Source organism: Haliaeetus albicilla, chromosome 7 (assembly GCF_947461875.1).
Source record: "Haliaeetus albicilla chromosome 7, bHalAlb1.1, whole genome shotgun sequence".
Classification (NCBI taxonomy): domain Eukaryota; kingdom Metazoa; phylum Chordata; class Aves; order Accipitriformes; family Accipitridae; genus Haliaeetus; species Haliaeetus albicilla.
In genome coordinates, this window is record NC_091489.1 from 42745282 (window position 1) to 42763019 (window position 17738).

Genomic DNA, 17738 nt, shown 5'->3' on the forward strand with positions numbered 1-17738 from the left:
GACTAAGCTAATTTGCTAGTATCGTTTTGAACAAAAATAATGGAGAATGCACACAGTTCATCAATAGGCATTGTGTTCCTTCCTCTTTAAGAGGTGCTCCTACGCAAGTTCTCTCCACTTTAAAAGGCTTAAATATTAAATATCATTCAGCCAAGTCATAGTGGGGGTCCACGCTTGACTTCATTCCTCTCTTAACAATGTCCTCAGGCCAGCCGCCAGGAATTCAGACACTTAATAACTTCCCAGGGCTGAGAACTCTTCACCTCGGGCATGCTCTCCTCTTATCTACAGTGGGAAATGTTCCCATTCATTTCATGGTCCCCTCTGACCACAGCACTCCTTGCTTCACTGACTTTCTCCTGCATTATTTTTCAGGTTCCAACTTCCCAGCCTCACCTGTAGGTCCAGGCACACCCTCATTCTGGTAGCTTCCTACTCCTCTTCACTTCGCCTTAGCTTTCAGCCTACATCTAAACCCTCTGTCCCCTTCTCCTACCCTGACTTCCATGTCTTCTTCTGTACCACCATCCTCTCCCTTGCAAAGGCTGATCCACAGAACTCCATGACTCTGCTACGGTGACCAGTTCTGATAAAGGATCTTTTACACAGCCTTCCATTTTTAACGCTGAAGGCCTTGTTTCAAAGCGGTATTTCTAACAGTATGCCACCCTCTTCTCATACGCATTCAGCTTTGCAAGAGCAATTCCGGTGACTTGTGAGCAGAAGCTGGAGCTCCACATTCGCAAGCAGGTTTCTACTCTTCCCTTAGAGCACGCTGGGAGGTCCTGTGCAAACACTTGATCGTGCTTCTCTCCTCCAACGACTTCACGCTCCTTTCCATCCTCCTTTCTTTCCAAAGGACGCAAGGCAGCTAGCTAGAAATGGCCACGGGAAATGTGCTCTCGCTGATTTACTCAGTTTTAATCTCCTGCCTCCCCTTGCCCTGTACCATAAGTTTACGAAGAAAAATTCAGAATCAGGCCCCAAACAGTGTGATTTAAGCCCATTCTTGTCCACTGCTAGCAGATAGGAGCCATTCCCTACCAGCATGGCTTAAGAAATGTCCAAGTCATTCTAGGCTTTATTCTCCTGGGCATCAAGAAGCCAGTTCTTGAAATATATGACTGGCAACTCCTGGGAGTGGCTGCAGTCTAAAGTAAATTAAAGTTACAGTAAAAATAACTTTGCCACTGCTCTTTGTTTTCTTTTGTAAACGGAACAGGGCATTAGCACAGCCAGTTTTTGTAGTACAGGACTCCTTCCTCAGATTGCTTTTAAGTTTATTAAGTTCCAGCTTCGGAAGAAAATGGTAGCATTTGATTTACTGGTGCAGGGGAAGAAGGATGAAGTAAGCAATAAATCTAGTAACACTGGTGTTACTCCAGCTTACTGCAAGCCGGACCCAAGGAACACCCAGATTCCAGTCCAAGATTAGCACATGTATCAGATGTCCAGGGCAAGTCCTCTCCTTTCTCTGTGCCTTGGTCTCCCTGCTCAGAATAAGACGATGCTAACTGTGAAGCTGAATTCTATTACATTTGGCAGAGACATAAAAATATAAAATCATGTTCTCAAGCAAATCCATGGAGACAGTGTCATCCAGCAACATACTTCTATATAAAGTATGTCTCTAGGATACATACAAAAGAACCAGCGTGAAGGCATTAGCGTAGTCCTACAGTTATGACACTGTCTTAGCCCTTGAGGTATTCTGTTCTGTTACCAACTCTGCCACAGACTCCCTGTGTGAGCCTGGGCAAATCACCAAATCTTTCCCCATCTGTACAACAGAAAAACAATCCATCCTTCCTTGTTTTCTTCTTCCTCTCAGGGCTACTGGCATTACAAGCTCTTAGGGCCAGAAAGTGACTCCTTCTGGATATGCTTGCAGAACTGACCTGACAGAGCCCCACATTCAGCTGCTGCACTACCAATACAAATAATGGGCCACCAAGACATGTAATATTGCCTAGACCCAGACTTACAGGCAGAAAAGGAAACTGCTTACCTAGAATGGATTACTTGTCACTTCTGAAGCAAATATAAGACAAATAATGAATTTTCTGCCAGTTTTTTTGTCTTTTTCTTTTTGCCTTCCAAGAGTGGAGAGGAATGACTAGAAGGTTCTCTGGACAAATCAGTGAAACTAACACCCAACAAATGACCTTTCCTCAGTGTCTTATAAGTACCCGTCAACTTCAGGAGTGCCACCACAATTGAATGGTGAGATTTAAAGCCAGACTATTCATTAGAGAGCAAACTATTATTCTAGAGACTTAAATGAATTGGCTAGCAGCCAGCCTTCCTTACTGTTTAGGTACCACTAGTAAAACGGAAAGTGGCTGCTATTTGGTTGGCACAAAAGCACAGAAGAGAAAAAAGTCTTTTAAGAGGAACAAGAACCAGGCTGTTCAACTGACAATGGTCTGACATCCTCACAAGACGGCATGAAGGGTAAGCAGATACACAGCATAATCAGGGAACCATGAAAACAAGCAGAAGTCTGTAAACACCAGAGATAGCCTCTATTTTATGGCATCACTAACAATCAAGCAACTAAGCACTCTATAATGAATGCATTCATAAAATAAAGAGGCTGGGAGGATGTCTCAATAACTCCAATTTTCTTTTATACAGTAGATACTACCGACTTGCCATATGCAGTTCCAAATTAAAAGCCAAATTATTATCTCTGATATAGCCCACATTTGCATTAAATGCTAACATTTCAAAGTAGGAGTGACAAACCTCACTATTAATCATCTGTTTTGTATCAAGTGATATGTCACCTTTATCTCCCCAGAGCCCTTTTCTCAGGATAACCTTCTTCTCAAGTTCCCCTTCTAAAGCCGTTATTTATGATGACTAGGACAAAAATAAAGGGGACTAACACGAGCTCTGTTATACAACATCGCACATGTCTGTACAGTACAACCAGGAACAGCACCTCAGCTAGCAGCAAGCAAGCCAGCCTCTGAACAAGAAGAGCACAGCTGTATTGGTTCTTCACCACTCCCAAGTACTGCTGTTAGTATACCCAAACAATATTGAGACAGAGCTATTATTATTATATTACTACATAAGAAACAACCTACAGGAGTATCAGAATGGACAGAAAAATTGGGGTAGCAAAAGTAGCCTCACACCACACCTTTTTCCCATTCCCTATCCATGCTTTGCCCTTTCCCCATGGTTAGAGCAGCTAGAAACCCTTGAGATGGCAACACTGAATTTTTGCTTACCCTGCTGAGGAACCCTAAGTTAGTTCGGGGTTACTCTACTCTGCAAATACACCAGAATCTTACAAGTTTACTTCTAGTCTCACCATGATGGCAGCAATTAAAACTGTGGGCAAGTCAGTCTTCTATCAAAAAGTATCGAGCTACTTGGACAGACATAATTCTTAATATGTCTCTTAGTGCTTCTATGCACAACAGCGGCACATCATTTTCTTTTTGATTAAAGCTGGCTCTAATACTTGCTAAGAGCCCTTAGTGAAATATTTTAACACAAACAGTCTCCATAACTTCTGACAAATAGCTGGTTAAGATTTACCCTGCTATGGCTCAAGAAGTAGAAAGACCATCGTACTCGGCAAGAAGATGAGAAGTTATCTCAGCAAGAGAGCATTTGTACAAGCTAATCTCCCTGTTTCACTGGTGTCTGCGATGATGGTCAACTTGATCAGGTGCTGTGACTCTAATGGAGAGAAACAGTATGCAAAATCCTCAGGCACTTGGATGACTGTGACTGAAGCTCCACACCTTCCAGAAAGTTTTCTTGGGTGAAATAACCTCCTTTTGCAGATGGCAAGGTTTGAAAGATGAAGGAAATGCCATTACTTCATCACTCTCTACAGACCTTACCCTCGTCCTCAACACCACCACTACAAAAACCTGCTAAAATAGGTCCAAGATGTTCTTGCTACTACACATACAAGTGGCTCAATTTGCATTTAAACATAAATACAGAGAGTTGCCTACCTTTCCATACCCATTTGTTTGCCAGTGACACACCAAGTGCTGTAAGGCAGCTTGGTGTTTCTGCTGCCCTCCTCCTCTACCCCACACTGCAAGATTTTGCAGATCACAGAGCAAATAACATGCTCTGTTCCTCATGTGTTTGAGAAGTGTGTGCTTCAGGTCCTGCCCTCCACATTTAAATGGGCTGGCTTTCCTGCATTTGGGTTGTGTTATCTCAGCATAGGTGTTTTTCAGTTCAGTTGGCTGCGGAATAGGCACTTAAGTTAATAAGGTCTCTGACACCTTTGCCTTTGTTTTCCAAGAGGTTTCTGCTGCATTCCTGCCACTCTTATTTACTCATCAGTCCGTTTGAAAACGTGCTGTTCTCCAGCACTTTAGCGGAAGCTTGTGGTTACTTGTGGTTTTCAAAAAGGAAGGGTGCATTTCAGATGACACACAGTAAAACAGTCTGACCATGTGTAAAAATAAGATTATACTGCACAGCCCATGGTTCCAAGTAGTCCAGCTTTGCCACAGATAAGGCAGTCTGAGGAGGCTTAGGATGAAAATTGAGCACTTTTTCTTCAAAAACTACCCAGCTGCTGAAGGTGCAAAAGGCAGAGTTTTAGGATAAGCTTTATGGTGCAATTTGTTTCCATGAAACTCCGCTTATGATGATTTAGCTGAGTGGATCCAGAATCTGTTACAGTAAAACAGGTGAAAGTGGATATGGAAAAAGATACTTCCATTCTTCAAAGGCAGAAAAACAATTTTTCATCTTTTCTGACTGGATACAGTTAAAGAAGATTACAGCTGGTATGACTGCTTTCAGCAGCCTAGTGTTTCACCTATAATTCTGTAAAAATATAACTAACCCTTCATATATTGACTATCAGGAATTTTCCCCCATGTGCTTTTTGTTCTTCTCAGTCCGCTTTATACGGAAAATTTGTGATATTATAGATCTGCATATGAAGACTCCTTGGCCTGCTTCATGATCAGACAGAACAGATTAAACAAAACAGAATACACAGTTCAAAACTGTGTCTGTGATCATCTTAACTACGCAAGAGAGAGTGTGCCTTCAAAACAAACAGGGTAAGGAAAGGACAAAAAAATGAAAGATTGGGTCTCCTCCTTGAGTCCAAACAGCTGAGAGAGCACTTCAGTGGCCTGTTTGTCAAAAGATGCCGAACAGCAGCGACTCTGAAGGACTGCAACGCACATTCTCCACTTCCAAAAATGAATCCATATTGTAGGACCACAAATGGGGAGGCAGCAAATCAATCTGCCTGATCTGTCCTCCAACAGGAGACAGCACCGCTTCTCGAGCTACCACAACATGATGCACAACAGTACCACATTACAGAGCTGCCTTCTTTACACATGGACTTTGAAGCTGAGGGAAACATTTGTGCAGAAGCCCAGCCTAGTGTGAACATGTTGACAAAGCTCAGAGGAAACAGCTATCCCGCATAGAGACTTTTTGCTCCCACCGTAACAAAGAGAGAGGGAAAAAATGCAGACTCTGAAAGCTGTTTGCCAATACTGCTGCTTTGTGTAACCGTAGCAGCTTTCAGAGAATTATCACTGCAAGCGCAGAAAGGTAAATTAACTCTCTCCTGTCTGTGACAGAAGTAAGAATATATAAAGTTCAACATTAGCCTTAAACATCACACCGGATGCAGCCTGTGCTTTAGGGGGTCCCTAAAACACAGATTGCGAAGAGCTGGGAGGACACGTAAACCCCACTTTTACACAGTCTTTCCCTAAGCACCAGTGGTCACTCACCACTGCCAGCGACAAGGCACAAGGCAAGGACCCGGCGTAACAATCCTTACCTTATTGCTGCCATCACCACCACAATACAGCTGCACAGCACATCCTAATGCGCCACAAATAACAAATACGGATAGTCCTACTGAAAGGGAAGGGAAGGGAAGCTCTCCAAGCATCTGAGCTGTACCAGGTCCCACACCAGCCCAGGGAGAGGGATCCCTGCTTTCTCCATCACCAGGGAAAAATCCTCCCCTTTCCTCAAAAGGCCTTTGTTCGCATGCAGAACAACCTCAGCTTGGCCAGCTCACCAGAGCCGACAGGAGCTCAAAACCACACGGTAGACACAGGCATTGCCTTGCGATTTTCGGTGGTGTGCTGTTGATGACAAAGATCTTGGCATATGATAGAAAAGCAAGGTTAATGCAGCTAAGCTCAGAACAGGTCCTATGCAACTCCTTACTTGCCACTTTAAGTTTAACTTTCTCTGTTTACTTTTTAATTTAATGTATTCTTTTGATCTCTCTTTCTCTCCTTTCTCTTGTCTCCCTCAGTTTGCTGACACAGTAGAAGCATGACAAGCTCAGACAAGCTAACCTACTTTTTTCTTTTTCTCTTGTACATGTTAACGCTCCCACTCTTCTACCTAGCATATGAAAGCATATTGCAAGTATCATTATAATGATACTTCCAATCCCCCTGTGAAGTAATTCCCCCAACTGACAGGTGAAGAAACTGAGACACACAGAGCTCTTAAATTACTTGCCCCTCAAACTCACAGAGGAAGCCAGCGACACAAGTGGAAATGAAACCCAACAGACTTCTGGTTTTCTTGGTCCCAATCTATATGAAATTATTATACCTCCACCCATCCCAGGTCTGTCAAATACCTCCATTTCTAAATACAGTAGTAATAGCAAAACTTCAGATACCCATTACACAGACTTACACATTTCTGCGATTTAATTGCAGCCAAGGAACACTCATCACTAGGTCCTGTGTGCCTTCAGTCTGTACTGCCACCTGCTAGCTCAGGTTCAAGGGGACCACGCTGCCTCTAAAGCTCCAGGTATGTGTTAATGGGAAGGGGCTACAGCTTACCTGCTTTCTGTAGACCAAAGCCTCTACACTGCATGGAACAGAGTTTGTTTGCACATCAAGCCATGTAATGTGCTCCATTTTTTCACTTTCAGCCTGAGCTTCCAAATGCTCTGGACTTGGTTCCCTATGTGCGCTCACGTTTGGGAGTTTCAGCTGGACTTGGACAGGTTCAAACCCACGCCTAACCGAATTTCATCATAACCACGGATATTGCTCAGCCAAGCTGTTTTTCCTCTACATATGGAATAATTCGGTGCTAAGCCATGAGCTCGATTTTACAGAGATTAGATTTCCAGTTATGACACTGACTAGGATTCAATATCCATCACTCCCTCCAGGGTACTGAATAATCTTCAGCATTTACAAACCTGAACTTTCAAAAGCAAGTACACCTTTGAAATTAGTCTAAAATCACTTGAATTCAGATATTGACACCTTTGGGGTTAATATTCTCAAAGATGTTCTCTGCATCAAATCATGCCTTTTTTATTTTATGGAAGATTAAATTAGCACATTATCTTGGAGCTCAGTCTAAAAGGCGAAAAATCCAAATACTACAAGAAGTGAATGATAACATCAAAAGTGGACTTTGGACAAAGTATATCAAGTCTACACCAGAGCACTCAAAAGAACCAAACTATATTAATTTTTGAGGTAAGTTAGTTGAGCACCATTTAAATCCCTGTATAGACTTTTTTACTTCACAATCAAAGTGGCTTTAATTAGGTTTCACTAAACTTACTTTGGAAGTGAAACAAGTTTAAATGAAAAGAAATCACTTTCACGATGAACAAGAGTGACCACAAAGGGGTTCAGTGCAGTTTAACTAATGCATTTTATGTATGCATCATTAGTTTAATACGAATTAACTTCTGACTATTCCAGTGTAGACAAGCCCACAGTTCTTTACATCTACATGTGCAATAATACTCCCTTTGTCTTATCAGTTTGAACAGCGAGCTCTCTGGAGCAATTATACTGAAGGTACAAGACATATACTACACTTAGGCCAGGATCTCTTGGGGTTCAGATGCATACAGCTCCTACATGTAAGCAGTTAAGTAGCCTCTTTGGACTCCTCCTGTGAGTAAGTTACTCGCAGACATACCTGCAGCATTGGATACAAAAAATGAAAACCTTAAGCCGCCTAGCATCACAAGCAACACATTCTCACATATGCACTACTAGCACCCAAAAGTTTCATCCACAGTCTCTTACACCAAAACACCAGGGTGGATCTGTGCATGAGTATTTCAGTTCTAATGTTTAATTATCTTGAACACAGTGATATCCACATCACTCTAGAAAGAAATCAATTCTCCCTTTGCTGTGAGCTATAAATGTATGTATTCCATAATCAGCCTAACAGAACAGACATATGGGATTGTACATCTGGGACGCATATGAGAGGCCTCCTCATATATAAAATTATTTTGCAAAGCATCTCTCTCAGGCCCAACTTTAGGTATTTTTCCTTTGTTTGCAGACTGGAAAATTTGTCTGATGTTTTTGGTTTATAAGATATGAAATAATAAACACCCGGTTGCATTACTGGAATGCTTTCCACTCCTAAAATCTCCCACTACACCTTATACATCTTACCTGCAGTATTTCTTTGACATACTAGTACTCTCTGTTTCTGCCATTAGCCCTGGGACTCATTTCTCCCATCACTGACATGAGGCTGCCTCCGGGGTTAAACTAGGCACACGAATACCTTTCTAGGACAGACAGTAAAGGATGAAAAAATCACAAGACTTCTAGAACAGCAAGCAGACATGAAGCAAACATGAACTGGATTCAGACATGTTACCAGTGCTGATGGCTCTGAGGGGTTTCTAAAACCAAAGGAGGAGAATTCCTACTGCAAAGCAGCTCCTCAGGAAGGCACTGCCAACACCAGTGACTCAGAGAAGACAGCAAGCGCAGTCCTACAGAAAACTCAGAGCAGCAAGCAAAGCTTCAACACTGCCTGGTGACAGACTCCAAAACGATGGTGGCCCATCACAGGCCCATAGCAAACCAAAAAATCTAGTCACCTTCCCACCTAGGAGCTGATTTGCTTTTCCCCACTCCACCGGCAACAAAACAGTGTGGATCAGGCACCCTGGGCAATTCTTCATCTGCAAACTGGCAATAATAACATTTCACTTTTACCACCTCCTGACTGCCATGCCTTCAGGGTCATGGATGCTTACTCAGTACATACAGCACTTTAAACAATGAGGGTTTTAACTCAATTGAGCGTATTAGCCATTCTAATTATTATATTTTTCTTTTGGATTTCTTTTTTTGGATTTCCAGACCTGTCCAGTGGGTAACATCCCACATGGCAGGGAGAAAATACAAATGAAATGAAAGGCCATAACGATGCTAAGATGAAACTGAGCCTCAGAAGAAGCCAAACTTGTCCACAGCAGAAACCTTCACCCCATCCCACAACACCCTCTGCAGTAAAAACTGAAGAGCTCTGCCAAGACATGCATTTCATGAAGGGACAGGCACACAACAGTAACCAAGCTGCACACATTGATTTATACCTGACGCACAAAAGCATTTTGATGGTGGCGACACAAGAGTGGAGGAAACACTGAAATCTTAAGGTTTCCCTCCAAGCTGTAAACTACCCAGTATTTTCCCATTTCAATTAAAAATGCAATCCTCATAGAAAAATTGGGGAAATAACATTTTGGGCAACTCTTCTCCAGTGATTTGCTACAACAAAAAACATGAGGCAGGTTCTAGCCAGAATTAGCCTCTGAATCTGTTACTAGTGAGAGATAAATCAGATCTCAAGGCATTGTGCTAAATCACAACGGTGGCTGCTACCGTGTTTCAGTTAAGCATTTGTATTTCTCCCTCTCTCTTTCAGGTTTTCCTTGGAGGCCCAAGAAATCATTTACAGGAGCACAGGGTCTTTTCTGTGTTGGAACTGCCTTTCTTTTCCTCCCTCCCTCTGTTTTAGGAGAGTGGCAATGCTATGAAAAGACCGGATCTTGTTTTACTTTATTGCTATTAGGGGCAAAGTAAAAAGAGTGAGACCTATAAACACAAAGATGCCAAGATACAGGGAGGCTACATGCTTGAATGCCCAGCCCTGGCTGCTTTGTTCCGTGAGTAATAACCAATATGTTGGCGGAGGTCATATATATACGTTTGCCCCAATGCAGAAAGTGGACGTGCGAAAAGATAGGCTTTATACCAACGGACCATTTCATTTCCTATGGCACAGCAACCCTTTGCCCCTTGCATAAATCATAAACCTTCTTTTTATTCACATTTCTCCTCTGAATTGATACCTCCTGTTCCACTTTTCCTCTCTACAGCAGTAGGTGCTACAGAAATGCTTCTGAGTGATTCACTGCAGAAAATGCTTGGGGAAATAAAAATAAACATTTATGCCTGTGTGACATGGACCCACTAGGAACCCAAATCACATGGCAAGTAACAAGATTTAACTATGAACTTTGATTCAGGCCAGACCGGTTGAAGTTTCACTAAATTCAGTTATCCTGGGCTAATTTAGTGCTTTCTGCGACAGCAGCTCCCAGCAAATCACCTGGAAATCTCATACACTTCAACTCCAGAGCACTCTGCATTCCTCTGAAGCTTGACCTTCCTAGCTGGCCTCACTGCCCTGACCCACAGCAGTAACCCCAGGCCAGGTACTTCTGGGTCAACTGTTCTAAAGCATGAGCCCTAAATTTCCAGGGAAGGCCGTAACTTTGCTTTATGTGAAGCTCATGGTTTGATACAGCTCCTTAAAGCTGCCTCTCCTGTGCTGGAGAACTCAAACCTGAACACCAAACTTTGGTCTGAATTGCAGAGTCCAACCAGTCAGTCCAGGAAATCATTCAATATCATCATCATCATCATCATCATCATCATCACATTGGAGACCCAGGGTTCACTGCTTTGTGCCTCCAGTTTCAGAGGACTCAGTGGCTACTAGTCAAAAACCTCTGTAAAACACTACACAATCTATCCCACTGCTTGCATGCATCCCGAGGACACGGTACCAGTCCAACAAAGTCTTCCGAAAACGTTCTCCATAGCCCACTGCAGCACACGATCCTGAGCCTTTCTGTGGGGCAACTTGGAAACAACATGTTTGCTCTAGAGAAATCCTATGCTATTGATGAACTGCATGGGGCAGGAGGGAAAGACTTCAGCTACACACGCAGGTCATGAGAGCAAAACCCACTTATTTCAATAGAATAATGACAGGGGCCAGGTGCTTAGGCTCACTATTTGTAGAGTTTAAACTTCTGTGCTTACACATCACACAGTTTCACATCACTGTCTATAAAACTGAGCAGGAAAGAACATGCAATACAATGTAAAATAAGATAAAATAAAATAAATTAAAAAATCCACCACACCCCCCACCACTACAGTCCAAAATTAGTTTTCAGCACAAAACCCAAATTCTTTGTCCATCCACATTCCACAACACAAATATCAATAAATTAAAGCAACAGTGCTCAGATCCAAGACACTTCTAGGCCATCAAGGTGAGACTTTTCATTCAGGCTCATAAACTAGGACGTCATTGTAAATGGTTTAGAAGCCTAGCAAAATTTTAATATACATGCCAGTATGTGTGACCAAAGGGATTACCCCAGAATGGCTCACCTGATTAGTTATACAAATGCCTGCCTTTTTTTTTTTTTTCCTTTTAATCCAAGACCGTGCAGAATGCCAAATGGGAGAATGGAGCAGGGTATGTACTGGAATGTCTGAAGGCTACAGACTCGGGATTTATATTCCATGTTGAATTCATTGTTCTCTCTCCTACCCCCGCTGCCCTCTAAAAAATGCTGCAGCCATGACAGAAATAAATTAGCCTGAGGTACAGGTCACACCTTCAAGGGCAGTAAGCATTCTGGGTAAAATCAATAGAGAAGATGGGAGTCTCTAACAGCTGAAGCAGAAAGAATGACGCATTGATAGCTTTACATATACCCAAACAAAGGCACTTTGGAGAAACCCTAGTCCCCGCTGCCTTGTGAACACAAAGCTCAATTTTTCAACCACCTGAACCCCAACAGCAACACAGAGGCAATTCAGAGAGGCACCCATTTCTTTGGAGAATTTGCATATCGATGCAGAAAATTCTGTTTGTTTGCATCTCTGCCCAGGAAGGAGATCCAGATGCTGAATTCCAGCCCAGGTTGCAACTCCCACAAACTTTTACAGAGACCAGAATATGCACTGAACTTCAGCTTAAATTTTGCAGCACTCTCCAACCTCTCAAGTGGCAGAAACTAAAGCCTCAAACAAAAAAAAACCCTGAACTTCAGTGAACACAGAAACGAGTCCAGGAGGCACCAACAGACACTAATCCATGTGTTGCATTCGTTATTTTCACTTGTGATTTTAAAGCAATGGATAATATATTCAAAATCACTTACATCCATTGAGAACCTTAAACTCAGGCTTCAGTATTTATGAATCACAGTTCCTCTGAAATGAGGTGCTATAAGATTTATAAGGATATGGGATGTCTGAAGATTCATGCAGAAGTCCAGTAGTTTTCACTAACGCCCCTATGGTGAGTTAAGTATTAACTCTCAGGGTGAGGCACATAACCTGTTCAGACACTTCATAGATCCCATGGGGTTCCTACCTGCATTTTCAGGTTCCTAAAAGCTTTAAAGCCTGATTTAAGCTCCCACAATACTTCTAAAAATAGGACTTTGACTCCTCAGTCCCGCAGGAGTTTTTGAAATTGCTACCCAGGAGGTTTCTCAATAGACAGAGCTAAAAGCTTTTCTCCTCTTCTGTCCCTCCCAGACTTCTCCAGAGACAACTTTGGCCCAAATACAGCAGGTTCTAAATCCAAATGAACCCTGATTTTGTGCAAAGCCAGCAAGAGAATGTCAAATATGTAACTTTCCCCTAGCTTCCTTGTTTGTTTGCTTTTTTAAAAACCCCCACAACATTAACACGTGTATTGTTCTTTACTCATTAGACTCACGCTTCCACCTATGGTGAAATACAGTGCAGTTTTGAACTATATTTGTACTTACATTTGTGGAGTCTGTGAACAATATCATAAATAGAATTGTTTTCATTTCCACTGCTACCTGTAAAAATAAATGGAGGAATTCACTATTAGAACCAGTGCTGCACTAAAGGACTGTCTTGCTTACAGTCACTGCCCTACGTCTCAAACACATAGCAACGATGTGGCAACACCTGCAGCATCTCTCTGCCTTGTAGGAAAAATTCCAGTAAATTTAACACCCTGAGGAAAAGCGTTCTTCAGAAATCATCCATGTTTTGCTGCTTCTGCTCTGAAGGCCTTTGCATCTTTGGATGGCTCCTTGAAGAGCTGCTTTCACACGCTACTCTTGGGCACAGGGAAAGTGGGGAAAGAAAGGCACATTCAAGATCTTCCCAAGAATGACCAAGATCATCTACCTCAAAACGAACATTAGACAGAACAGCCTACCGTGACTTGCCCTGCTGTTCCTTGGTTCTTCTCAAAGACAAAAGCACAGGTCGATAATCCACATTACTGTCTGCAATACTCTAAAATACCACCTGAAGTACCATTACCAGCTTTTGCCCTGCACTTCTACGCCTGACTTGAAAAAATACAGTTGCGCATTCTGACATGAAGCGCAAACCCTGTGCTTCCTCAAAAGAGATCCAATGTCATCTAGTGCATCTTTCTCTAAAATAAATCATCCCTTATTTGTTTTATGCTTCACTGCGCTTAGCGATATGGAAAGTCCTGCCCAGTTTTGGAGAACATTCCAGTAATCACCAGCGTACATGAACAGATCGCATTTAGCGTCCGTAGGTCAGGAATGACCCATTAGAGAGATGCTCATTTGGGGTCTGGTTTTCTACACCAGTGCCGGACACCAGCTGGCTTGCTTTCCTGAGTGACTTAGCCAGGGTGTTTCAGATAGGTCTTGACATCCTGATACTCAAAATGCTCTGAGCAACCACCATCTTCAAAAAAGGCCTCAGTAGGATGTCTCTGTGTAAGTACTGAAACAAGGAAGCTGCCACAATTAACTGCTCCAGAAACCCGAGACCATTGTGCTTCTGCTCGGCACATCCCAGGACAGGAACAGACTCACAGCAAAGGTAACCTACTGCTCAAGGCGATACGGTACGTCCCATTCCTGCATCTCCTGCTTCCTCTATTCAGATTTCACCTCTGCCTATTGATTACGGCTGGTTTCAGAAGATACGTCTCCATTTCAAAGAGCAAGATCATACCCGGAACTCAGGGAGGAGAGACGCATTTTAAGTTTTTCCCCATTTAAATTGTCCAAAAAGCCAGATTCAGCACACACACGAAAGATACACAGAAAACTATGCTACACACATTTGCAACAGCTTGCTCCACTCTGGAGGTAAATGAAACCTTAGAAAGACCTGGGCCTTTCCAGGTGCTATGGAACTCCCCTCCCTTGTTTTAAAAATAAAGAAGGATTTAAATTCAACCAATGAACAGCAGTGGACTTGCCTTGGGAAAACCTGGGAAGATGAAGGATGGAAATAAAGATGGGCAAGAGGCTAAATGGTTTATTGGCCAAAATCTGGCTGATACTCCTTTACTGGACTTCACTATTATACTTCACAGCTAGGGTTGTTAAGATCTGGGCTCCGTGGCCTAAGAGTTGTTTTCCACTTATAACTTCTGCAAGCCTACAAACTGCAAAATCTCGACCCTAGGAGGGGAAATTAAATAATCCAAAACCATTTCCTGTCCCTAATTATGTTTTGCACGTGAAGTGGATTCACGCAAAGCTGCTGGATTTGGATACCTGAAAATGAACAATAGCATGGAGGAGGCCATGTTGTTTGTGTCTGGATAAGGACAATATTTTGCCTTTCCACTGTCGCTAAAAGGATCTAAGCTAAATCTGCGGGCCCAAGGCCGAGAAGTTAGTGTTCAAAACTCCAATCAGGTGTGCAGTTCTGCAGCCTGGGCTTATCACTTCTCTGAAAGTATGAGGCATTTTTCTTCTAAAAACTATGCAAAGTACCTTACAAAAGAGCCTCCCGGTCACCCTCCCCAGTTCCCAGCTAAGGAAATGGAGGTATTGCATGCGAAGAGGGGAGAGACCGGGCTGTGGGCACACCGAGGCCGTGTCCATCTGCAGCACAACCCTGACTGCCTCCATAATCCCCTGCAGGTTGCTAAATCAAAGAAGAGGAAAAAGGCAAAGAAATTTTCCCAGCCTTCTCTCATCAAAAACTTCCTTGGATCTCAGGGGATAAACGTAAGGCAAGATCAGAGAGCGTCAGCTTTGGTCATTTGCGGATTCCTTCTGCTTGGCCTAGCTGCTCCCTGTCCCTCCGTGTACGCGCAGCAGGTAATCCCGGTGGGGATCAACCGAGAGACCTAGCGTAACCCAGTCACTTCTACTTTTGCTCTACTCTCACCCTGTGCAAAGAAGAGATGCTGAGGGGTTTTTTTCTGCAGAGTTTTCAGCCGAGAGTGCTGAGAAGCAGCATAACCTATTGTAGCTTGTGAAGATATTATGCACTTCGAATCCTGTAACTAGGAGTATGCATCACGACTAACCTGCTACCCCTTCTTCCTACTGAGACCCTTTGCGTGGGAAATCAAGTTCCAGTTCAAAATAACCAAATAATAAATATATCGCTTTTAAACACAAGGATTTTACATTTGCATGTATAGTTATTTCTTCATTTATCTCAAGCTTGTAAAATGTACATAATTCAACTATTGAAAGCTGTATATACTCTTCACACTTACAAAATTAAATGCTAACTTTTGATAAGCAATATAACCATTCTGAAGAACATCAGAGGACAAAATTTAACACCAGAAACTGCCAAATGTTTCTGACCTGCTTCAAATAATCATCAACTGCAGACAGTTTCTAATTATTTGAGTCCATTTCACTTTTTATTCAGTGGTCATTTTGTTTCTTGACCATTTGGCCTATGTTCAGAAAAATCTCCATTAAGCAGCAGAGAGTCTCAAAAAAAATTATTCTCCTTCCCCTTTCTAAGGTTAGGAATATTTCAAAACCTGAAGAGAGAGGAGTTCTAAATACGTCTTTAAAACCAAAAAGTAGGGAGCACTTAAAAATTTAAAAGCACAATAGTCTATTATATTAAAACATGTTGTTATCAAGTAAAATTGCTTCCTCTCACCCCTCTGCTAACAATTTTGCAATTCATTTTCCAGAAAGAGCTGTGAGCATATTAAAAGGCAAAACATCTATGCTCAGGCTGGAAATGATCACATGAACAAGCCACAAGATTTGCTTGATAACATACAGAGTTTATTATTCAAGAACGAGTCTCATTTTCAGCTCTAAGGGAGAGGGCGGGGAGAGAAGGGGGAACAGTCTTTTAAAACACACACACTGGAAGCAAAGGCTTGCATTTATAGGAACCGCTAAAAAGAAGAAAGACAAGAAAAAGTAAAGAAAACAAACCTCTATGCTACCAGCAACTCAGGTTTTCAAAAACTAAGCTCTGCTCCCACAAATCTCATAACGATTTCACTCAAAACAAGTTTACCTTATCAGAGAGGCTGAACAATCAGCAAGCTGCTAAACTTTTCTAAAAGTTCAGCTCTGCTAAAGATGGGGAGGGACACAGGAGAGCAGAAAACAAAAGCATTAGTTAAAAGTCAAAAGCTGCTGGAAAAGTTAGTTTCTCTGCACCCCTCTTACTGACCTAAGAAGTCTTCATTTCACAGGTAGCAAAGTTTGTCTTCCTTCTCCACTGCAAGATTCACACTTGCATGCAGGCACATTGCATTACTGAGAATGCACTGATCATCAAAAGAATATTGTTTCCAATCTTCGGTGACTAAGGAGGGAAAGAAAAATGCAGTCCAGCCAGGTACTGTTTCTTCGTGAAAAGTAAATCCGGCATTCTGGAATGAGTTCAAACATAGGGCTTGACAGGCAAAGGAGAAAAGCTTTTTCACTGAGCATGCTTAGTCCTGCACTGCCTGCACAGTTAATGAACATTACTTCCTTCCCAGTGGTTACTCCTAGTAGAAATCCACACCCCCTACTCTTTCAGAAGTCAGGAATGCAGCTGAAACCAAAGTCCAGAAAACATGCCCGACACCCAGACAAGGCCCCACAGATCAATAAACTCAGGTTGTGACCTGCAGGTCAGTTTGTCAAACAGGACATCAGGGTGAGTTTTTTCTACACTTGGTATAGTTTGCTTTATGCTTCAGCTAATGCTGCTCGCTCCCCAGAGAAAATAAAACTGCACTGGCTTTTAAAGAATGATTAAATGCTTCAATAACAGATGGGAATTCTCTTTCAAATCTTGTCTTTCCAAACTTGCTTTAAAGTGAGGAAAGAATGCTGCATAAAGAACTTTTTCAGACAAAATTAGGTCATTAGATTCCTGAACAAAAGTTACTTGAATTTGTCATAGGTAAGGAGTATCTGGTGACAAAAAATAAAGGGGGGGGGGGGGGGGAGAGAGCACCTTTTATTTGGTTAAGGCCTAATCCTGTTCCGTTTGCAATCACATGGAGTTTTCTCATTACCTTCAATGGGAATAGTGCTGGGGTTTTAGATTACAAATGCTTTCAGGCAAGAGCTGTGTCTACTTCAGTGACCTGTACAGGACAGACTGGTTTTGGCACTTCAATTTGCAATTTACAATATTGCTGTGTCTGAGTGTTTGAACACTGTGCAGCAGAAATCCCCCTCCCCACAAAATTCACAAGAGTTGCTGAAGAAAAGCAATTCTACAAAATTGCATGTGTTATTTTTAAAGCTTTTCATTATATTTCAAGCTTCTCAGTTGCTTTCCAGTTTTTGCTTGAGGTTACACTTAGCTCTCACATCTCAATTCTCCTCCACAATAGGACTAGAAATTTAGCCTTTTTGTAATGAAGTCTACGCTGGCGCCGACTGCCGT

The 17738-nt window shown here is 42.3% G+C and overlaps 1 long non-coding RNA gene across 1 annotated transcript in view; it reads right to left on the bottom strand.

Annotated features, from left to right (window-relative positions):
- The window catches only part of LOC138686190 (uncharacterized), a 161573-nt gene extending 144774 nt beyond the window's left edge, over positions 1 to 16799 (bottom strand). Inside the window, exons 1-2 of the long non-coding RNA XR_011325549.1 lie at positions 16524 to 16799; positions 12872 to 12928 (exon numbers count right to left, since the gene is read on the bottom strand). This is a non-coding gene — a long non-coding RNA (uncharacterized lncRNA). The remainder of the gene's footprint in view (positions 1 to 12871; positions 12929 to 16523) is intronic.
- Positions 16800 to 17738: the final 939 nt, after the last annotated feature.